Below are 7944 nucleotides of genomic sequence, written 5' to 3'. Positions count from 1 at the left end.
GCATGCCAAAGCATAGAAGTGAATTTTAGAAAAAATGGGCAACTAAACTAACTAATGTAAAACCCCACAAAAATATTTTGTATGTACCACGTCTCTACATTGGTTCCCATACTGCTTTTTTTGTTGTGATTGCTATCTAATGCTTAAGTATATGCGTAAATGTCTATGCTAGTAGTAGTAAGTAGTACCTACGAATTGAGATGTATAGGCGTAGGTATATAAAGCAAAAAGTTTTTAACTAAGTAGGTATGTAGTTAATACGTACACTAAACATCAAACTTACAACACAAACACACACACACTTTCTTACTCACGCACAACCATTTGTAGTTCATCGATACGCACAAAACCCAATCTATGTGCAACGAGCAAAAAACAAAACCAAACACAAGAAGCTGATATCTATGTAAGTTTGTATCGTAATACAACTTACGTGCATATGTACGTACATACAATTCTACAAACATAGATGCCTGTAGAGTAGTACGCACATACATATAAATGCGTGTAAAAAACGCCAAAAAATTGCTATGAACAGAAAAATAGTAGTACAACAAACATTGAATGGCACACACATATTTCGTAGAGAGAGAGACGATGAGAAACCCGACAACTCAACACACAAGAACGAGTCTAAGCGAACGCATTGCTGGCATCATATCTTCACACAAACAACAATAGCAACAACAATGCCATCATATAGTAGATATTGCCTGTAGATGCGGCCTAAACGCCACATTATAGTACGCACAATGTACGCATCGAACCAAGAGTGAAGACTCCAACGGCGACAATGATGATGTGAGCCAATGCAGCCACACAGAAAAAGCAAAACACAAGGGCCAGCAACACACACACAATCCATGAGGCATTTTGTCGGTCCGGTTGAACAACGACAACCCAACCTAATCGAAATAATGAAGCAAATAACCCAGCAACGAACGCATTTTGCATGTGGTTGGAGTAGTGTTGCCAAAGGTGCCGAACAAAAGCTTTTGCGCCATGTAAAGGTGGGTACTATGTTCGGTTTTCGAGTTGAAAATCACTTTATTTTCGCGATTACTTTTTTTTTTAAAATAAAAATTATAAATGAAAATATAATTAAATATATTCCTGTTAAATCTTAATCAAAACTAGATGAAAAAGACTATGCGTATCAATTGAGCTAAATTATTTGCTTTTAATCGCACTATTTTAATAAGGTTAGGTTAGGTTATGTGGCAGCCCGATGTATCAAGCTCACTTAGACTATTCAGTCCATTGTGATACCACAGTGGTGAACTTCTCTCTTATCACTGAGTGCTGCCCGATTCCATGTTAAGCTCAATGACAAGGGACCTCCTTTTTATAGCCGAGTCCGAACGGCGTTCCACATTCCAGTGAAACCACTTAGAGAAGCTTTGAAACCCTCAGAAATGTCACCAGCATTACTGAGGTGGGATAGTCCACCGCTGAAAAACTTTTTGCTGTTCGGTCGTAGCAGGAATCGAACCCACGACCTTGTGTATGCAAGGCGGGCATGCTAACCATTGCACCACGGTGGCTCCCACTATTTTAATAAAGTAACCGCGGAAATTGCAGCACGAAAAGCGAATATAGTAAAGCCCTTACAAAATATGGTATTTTGAATGCAAATAACCCAGCAACGTACGCATTTTGCATTTGACCAAAAACAACAACGTGTTGATGATTCTGAGAGGTGTTTGCAGCTGTTAACTCGTAATACACCCGACTTTTTCCGTCGATGTGTGACAATGGATGAAACATGGCTCCATCACTACACTCCTGAGTCCAATCGACAGTCGGCTGAGTGGACAGCGGTGAACCGGAGACCGGTGAACCGTCTCCGAAGCGTGGAAAGACTCAAAAGTCCACTGGCAAAGTAATGGCCTCTGTTTTTTGGGATGCGCATGGAATAATTTTTATCGATTATCTTGAGAAGGGAAAAACCATCAACAGTGACTATTACATGGCGTTATTGGAGCGTTTGAAGGTCGAAATCGCGGCAAAACGCCCCCATATGAAGAAGACAAAAGTGTTGTTCCACCAAGACAACGCACTATGCCACAAGTCATTGAGAACGATGGCCAAAATTCATGAATTGGTCTTCGAATTGCTTCCCCACCCACCGTATTCTCCAGATCTGGCCCACAGCGACTTTTTCTTGTTCTCAGACTTCAAACGGATGCTCGCAGGGAAAAAAATTGGCTGCAGTGAAGAGGTGATCGCCGAAACTGAGGCCTATTTTGAGGCAAAACCGAGGGAGTACTACCAAAATGGTATCAAAAAATTGGAAGGTCGTTATAATCGTTGTATCGCTCTTGAAGGGAACTATGTTGAATAATAAAAACGAATTGTGACAAAAAAATGTGTTTTTCTTTGTTAGACCGGGGACTTATCAGCCAACCTGTTATTGTCTCTAACTGCAAACATTAGTCTATATCGGTCCATAATTATATATGGCCCCTATATAAACCGATCCCCAGATTTGGCTTTGGAAGCCTCTCGCAGGAGAAAATTTAATCCGATTCCGTTGAAATTTTGTATGATGTGTTAGTATATGGACACTAATAGCTATGCAAAAATTATTCCATATCGGTCCATAGTAATATATAGCCCCCATATAAACCGATCCCCAGATGTGACCTCCGGAGCCTCTTGGAGGAATAAATTTCATCCGATTTGGTTGAAATTTAGTACGTCGTGCTAGGATATGGCCGCTAAAAACCAATGCTAAAATTTGTTCATATCGGATTATAGCTATATATAGCGGCTAGATAAACCGACACCCAATCACACAAAAATTGGTCCATATCGGATAGTACATAAGATTCGGCCTGGGCGAACTTACGGCCGTATATTCTTGTTTTTATTAATGAGCGCTGCCCTATTCCATGTTTAGCTCAATGACAGGGGCTTCTTTTGTAGTCTATTGAGGCCGAACGGGGTTTGACCACCAAAGTCAATTAAAAATTAATTGATACTATTAATTTTTGTGATTGATTTTCATTTTAATTAAAAAATGAATCATTTAAATTTTCAAATTAATATTTGTGAAAATTCGATTAAAAATTTAATTGGAAATATTTTGAATATTTTTCTGTGCACTCCTGAAAAACTTTTTAATGTTCGGTCGAAATCAGCCGATCCGGCTGAAATTTGGTACATGGTGTTAGTATATGGTCTCTAACAACCAAAAAAATTGGTCCATATCGGTCCATAATTATATATAGCTCCCATATAAACCGATCCCCGGATTTGGGTTGCGGAGCCTCTAGAGAAGCAAATTTCATCCGATCCGGCTGAAATTTGGTACATGGTGTATGTATATGGTCTCTAACAACTGTGCAAAAATTGGTCCACATCGGTTTATAATTATATATAGCCCCCATATAAACCGATCACCAGATGTGACCTCCGGAGCATCTTGGAAGACCAAAAATCATCTGATTCAGCTCAAATTTGGTACGTGGTGTTAATATATGGCCTCAAACACCCATGCAAAAATTGGTCCATATCGGTCTATAGTTATATATCACACGATCCCCAATCACACAAAAATTGGTCCATATCGGTTCATAATCATGGTTGCCACTCGAGCCAAAAATAATCTACCAAATTTTATTTTTATAGAAAACATTGTCAAAATGTTATTTCTATAGAAAATTTTGTCAAAATTTTATTTCGTTTTGTTTGTTATTGTTGGCTTCTCTTCAATCGTTATTGTTGTTTTTGATCTCAGCTTAAAGCCATGCATTGACTAAACTACAAGTGTAGCTTAACCAACAGAGGAAAAGTATTCTTGTCAAATTTATTTGGGCAAAGCCCTATAGACTGCAAGATGGTTGGATGTACAGCTGTTTCGGAATTACCACATTCCTCATCAGCATCCTCTACTTGCAGCAAAACTATCAACCAATTATCAGAATAAATTCGGGTAATTCACTCAACCCAACGTGAAATACACTTGAACCGTCCGAAAAAGGGTTTAATAGTCGGCTACTGCCTAAACAAATTTGCATGTATATCTCTTTTCCTTTGCCAAACTCAAATCATCGATTTGTATTTAGTTGGTTGGGTTTGTTTTTGAGCGTGCTTCTTCTATCTTCATTCGTTTTGTTTGTTATTGTTGGCTTCTCTTCAATCGTTATTGTTGTTTTTTATCTCAGCTTAAAGCCATGCATTGACTAAACTACAAGTGTAGCTTAACCAACAGAGGAAAAGTATGCTTGTCAAATTTATTTGGGCAAAGCCCTATAGTTTCAAAGCTTCTCTATGTGGTTTCACTGCAATGTGGAACGCCGTTCGGACTCGGCTATAAAAAGGAGGTCCCTTGTCATTGAGCTTAACCTAGAATCGGGCAGCACTCAGTGATAAGAAAGAAGTTCACCAATGTGGTATCACAATGGACTGAATAGTCTAAGTGAGCCTGATACATCAGGCTACTACCTAACCTAACCTTGTGCGTGAGTACCTTTATTAAAAAACCGCGAAAAGAGAATAAAAATTTGATAAATGAGATCTGTATCCTAATATTAATTTTATTGGTCCTAGATTTAAAGCCAGATAGATCGCTAAAAATTTCTTTATTTTAAAGAAGCCACATCTTTGGCTCGGAATCAATACCAAAATCCTTAAGGGCAGGTCAAAATCTTTGAATCCAAGTAAATTGTTTTTTTTTTTTTTTTTGAGTGTAGCACCTAACCCGGGGCTCATATAGGTAACCCGTAAACTGTTGGGATAATGGTATGTCCACGATTGAACTTACATTTTTAATTTTAATGCCTATCAGTACCGGTCACCTAAGGACTCTCTATAGCACTTTTGTCTAAAATCTACTAAATACACTCATTATGGCTTTTAAAGCTCAACACTAATGTGCGGCAACACTGACATAGTTTCACTCCAGATGGTATGCTGTCCAACCAACAAATGAGTCAAACAACAACTACAATGCGAAGCACATATATCCAACAACAACAGTAACGAAAACCAAAGGCGATGATTTTGTTGTTGATAATGATGTTTCCCTATGTACTGCCACTGCTTCACTTCACTATGACTCTGCAGAGTTACTATTGCGAAATGGTGGTCCCCTCTCATGCTAGGCAACAACTAACAAAAAAAGAAACCAACAGACCCACTACCAGCACAATAAACTTGCCACGTATTTATGAGTAAGAGTACGTGTGTGCGTGTGTTGGGGCTGGTTGCAAAGCCTAATGCAAAATGGGGGCCGACCGACTTACAGCACCACACTACTCAAAACCCAAGTAAAGACGCAGCAAAAGCTGAATGCTCAATAACGAATGTATGTGTGTGTGAGTGAGTGTGTGTTTCCAAATGTATGTGTGAGTGCGTGTGCAAAAGTGCGTTTGCACGCATTTGAAAACACCCGTAAAGCAACAACACCATACAAAACAAGCGAACCGAACCTATGGGAAGAATGGCAGAGCAAAAGGAATAAGAGAAAAAATGTCAGTCACTCAAGCACCCCCAATGAAACTTAACTGCGAGTATATTTTGAACAGTGGACCGAATAATTGTTAGGTGTTGGTGGAAGAATTACAATTGAAATTCTTGAACTCAGATTAACTGCCTGTTCGTGGCATTTTCGTTCGCCTCGAGACGAACGAAACGTCAAAAATTATTCGTTGATATCCCGAGAACTAGAGTCTGTCGAATCACTTCAATTATTTCGGTGTTCTATAGTAAATCATAAAGGTTGCCTTCACCGCAAAGTTGGAGGTTTTGTAGCGACTATATCTATAGAAAAAATTGCGTTCCACAATCGTGAACGGACGGTGACAAAATGAAACGGTAATGTTCACAAAACATCAAAACGGAATGTTCACGATTTCGTCCACGGGCGTTCACAATTTCATGAACGGCATTTTTTCCTTTGGCCATAAAGAGTCTTAAATAATCGCTAAACGTTGTTACGACAACTCCGCCGGTGGTGCAATGTGCTAAGGCTAAGGTTAAATGATATGGTGCAGACAACACAGGTTCGAGTCACGGTAGCGGATTTTTTTTTAATTTTGTTTATAAATTCGTAACGATTACGTTGACAGATCATAAACGCTGGTTGTTGTTTTGACAACGCATGGTGTCATTTTTACGTTGTCAGATTGACCTCGTCCGTTCTCAGTTAGACAACACGTGTGTGTTGATTCACTTTCATGAACGGATCGTTTTGAAATGACCACGCCGTTCATGGGTTTAGACATATTTATGTTTCACTTTAGACAAACAATTCGTTTCGAGACGATTTTGGGTCTCATGAAGAGGCAGTCAAAAGGAGAGAGTCACTAAACTTGACCTATACCTCTCAGATTTTTTTTCAAAAACTTCATTGAGTACACTACAAAAAATGTATTTTGCTTTGGCGATTTGAAACCGGTTCTTTTTGTATAAATCGGTTGAGAAGTTCAGACATAATATCGGCCGGACAGAATTTTAAATAACAGGTTGGCTGATAAGTCTCCGGTCTAACAAAGAAAAACACATTTTTTGTCACAATTCGTTTTCATTATTCAACATAGTTCCCTTCAAGAGCGATACAACGATTATAACGACCTTCCAATTTTTTGATACCATTTTGGTAGTACTCCTTCGGTTTTGCCTCAAAATAGGCCTCAGTTTCGGCGATCACGTCTTCATTGCAGCCAAATTTTTCCCTGCGAGCATTTTTTTGAGGTCTGAGAACAAGAAAAAGTCGCTGGGGCCAGATCTGGAGAATACGGTGGGTGGGGAAGCAATTCGAAGCCCAATTCATGAATTTTTGCCATCGTTCTCAATGGCTTGTGGCACGGTGCGTTGCCTTGGTGGAACAACATTTCTTTCTTATTCATATTGGGCCGTTTTGCTGCGATTTCGACCTTCAAACGCTCCAATAACGCCATATAATAGTCACTGTTGATGGTTTTTCCCTTCTCAAGATAAATAATCGATAAAAATTATTCCATGCGCATCCCAAAAAACAGAGGCCATTCCTTTGCCAGCGGACTTTTGAGTCTTTCCACGCTTCGGAGACGGTTCACCGGTCGCTGTCCACTCAGCCGACTGTCGATTGTACTCAGGAGTGTAGTGATGGAGCCTTGTTTCATCCATTGTCACATATCGACGGAAAAACTGGGGTGTATTACGAGTTAACAGGTGCAAACACCGCTCAGAATCATCAACACGTTGTTGTTTTTGGTCAAATGTGAGCTCGCGCGGCACCCATTTTGCACAGAGCTTCCGCATACCCCAATATTGATGACCAACACGGTTCCTTGATATCTTTAATGCCTCTGCTATCTCGATCAACTTCAAAATCATTTTGTGGATTTTGTTTGATGTTTTCGTCGGTAACCACCTCTTTCGGGCGTCCACCGTCCTCATTTCACCACGCTTGAATTTTGCGTACCAGTCATTTATTCTTGATTTCCCTGGGGCAGAGTCCGGAAACTCATTATCAAGCCAAGTTTTTGCTTCCACCGTATTTTTCCCTTCAGAAAACAGTATTTTATCAAAACACGAAATTCCTTTTTTTCCATTTTTTTCACAATAACAAAAGTTGCTTCACAAAAGACGCTCTATCCCACAAACTGATTGACTTACAAACGTCAAATTTTGACACGAATCATTTGAAGGTTGGTACTATATAAAAATAATATGCATTTAATACTAGCGACGCCATCTATGTGTCAGACCGGGGACTTATCAGTCTGTTATATTTCATTCAAAATATAACAAATTTCATTAATACCAAGTATACCGCCCTCGTTGCAGTCGGGTTTACGGCCCGGGACGGACACAGGGTTATCAACCCTGTCCAAGGACTGCAAACCCACATTTGGAATATGCTTATTTCCCGAAAATCTCGAAAATACCAACTCCAAAGGGCAACAACAAATACTAAGTATGAATTTATGAACTCTTTTCATACAATTGATGAAC

Source organism: Haematobia irritans, chromosome 2 (genome assembly GCF_050003625.1).
Source record: "Haematobia irritans isolate KBUSLIRL chromosome 2, ASM5000362v1, whole genome shotgun sequence".
Taxonomy (NCBI): Eukaryota; Metazoa; Arthropoda; class Insecta; order Diptera; family Muscidae; genus Haematobia; species Haematobia irritans.
This window is presented reverse-complemented; position numbering follows the sequence as displayed.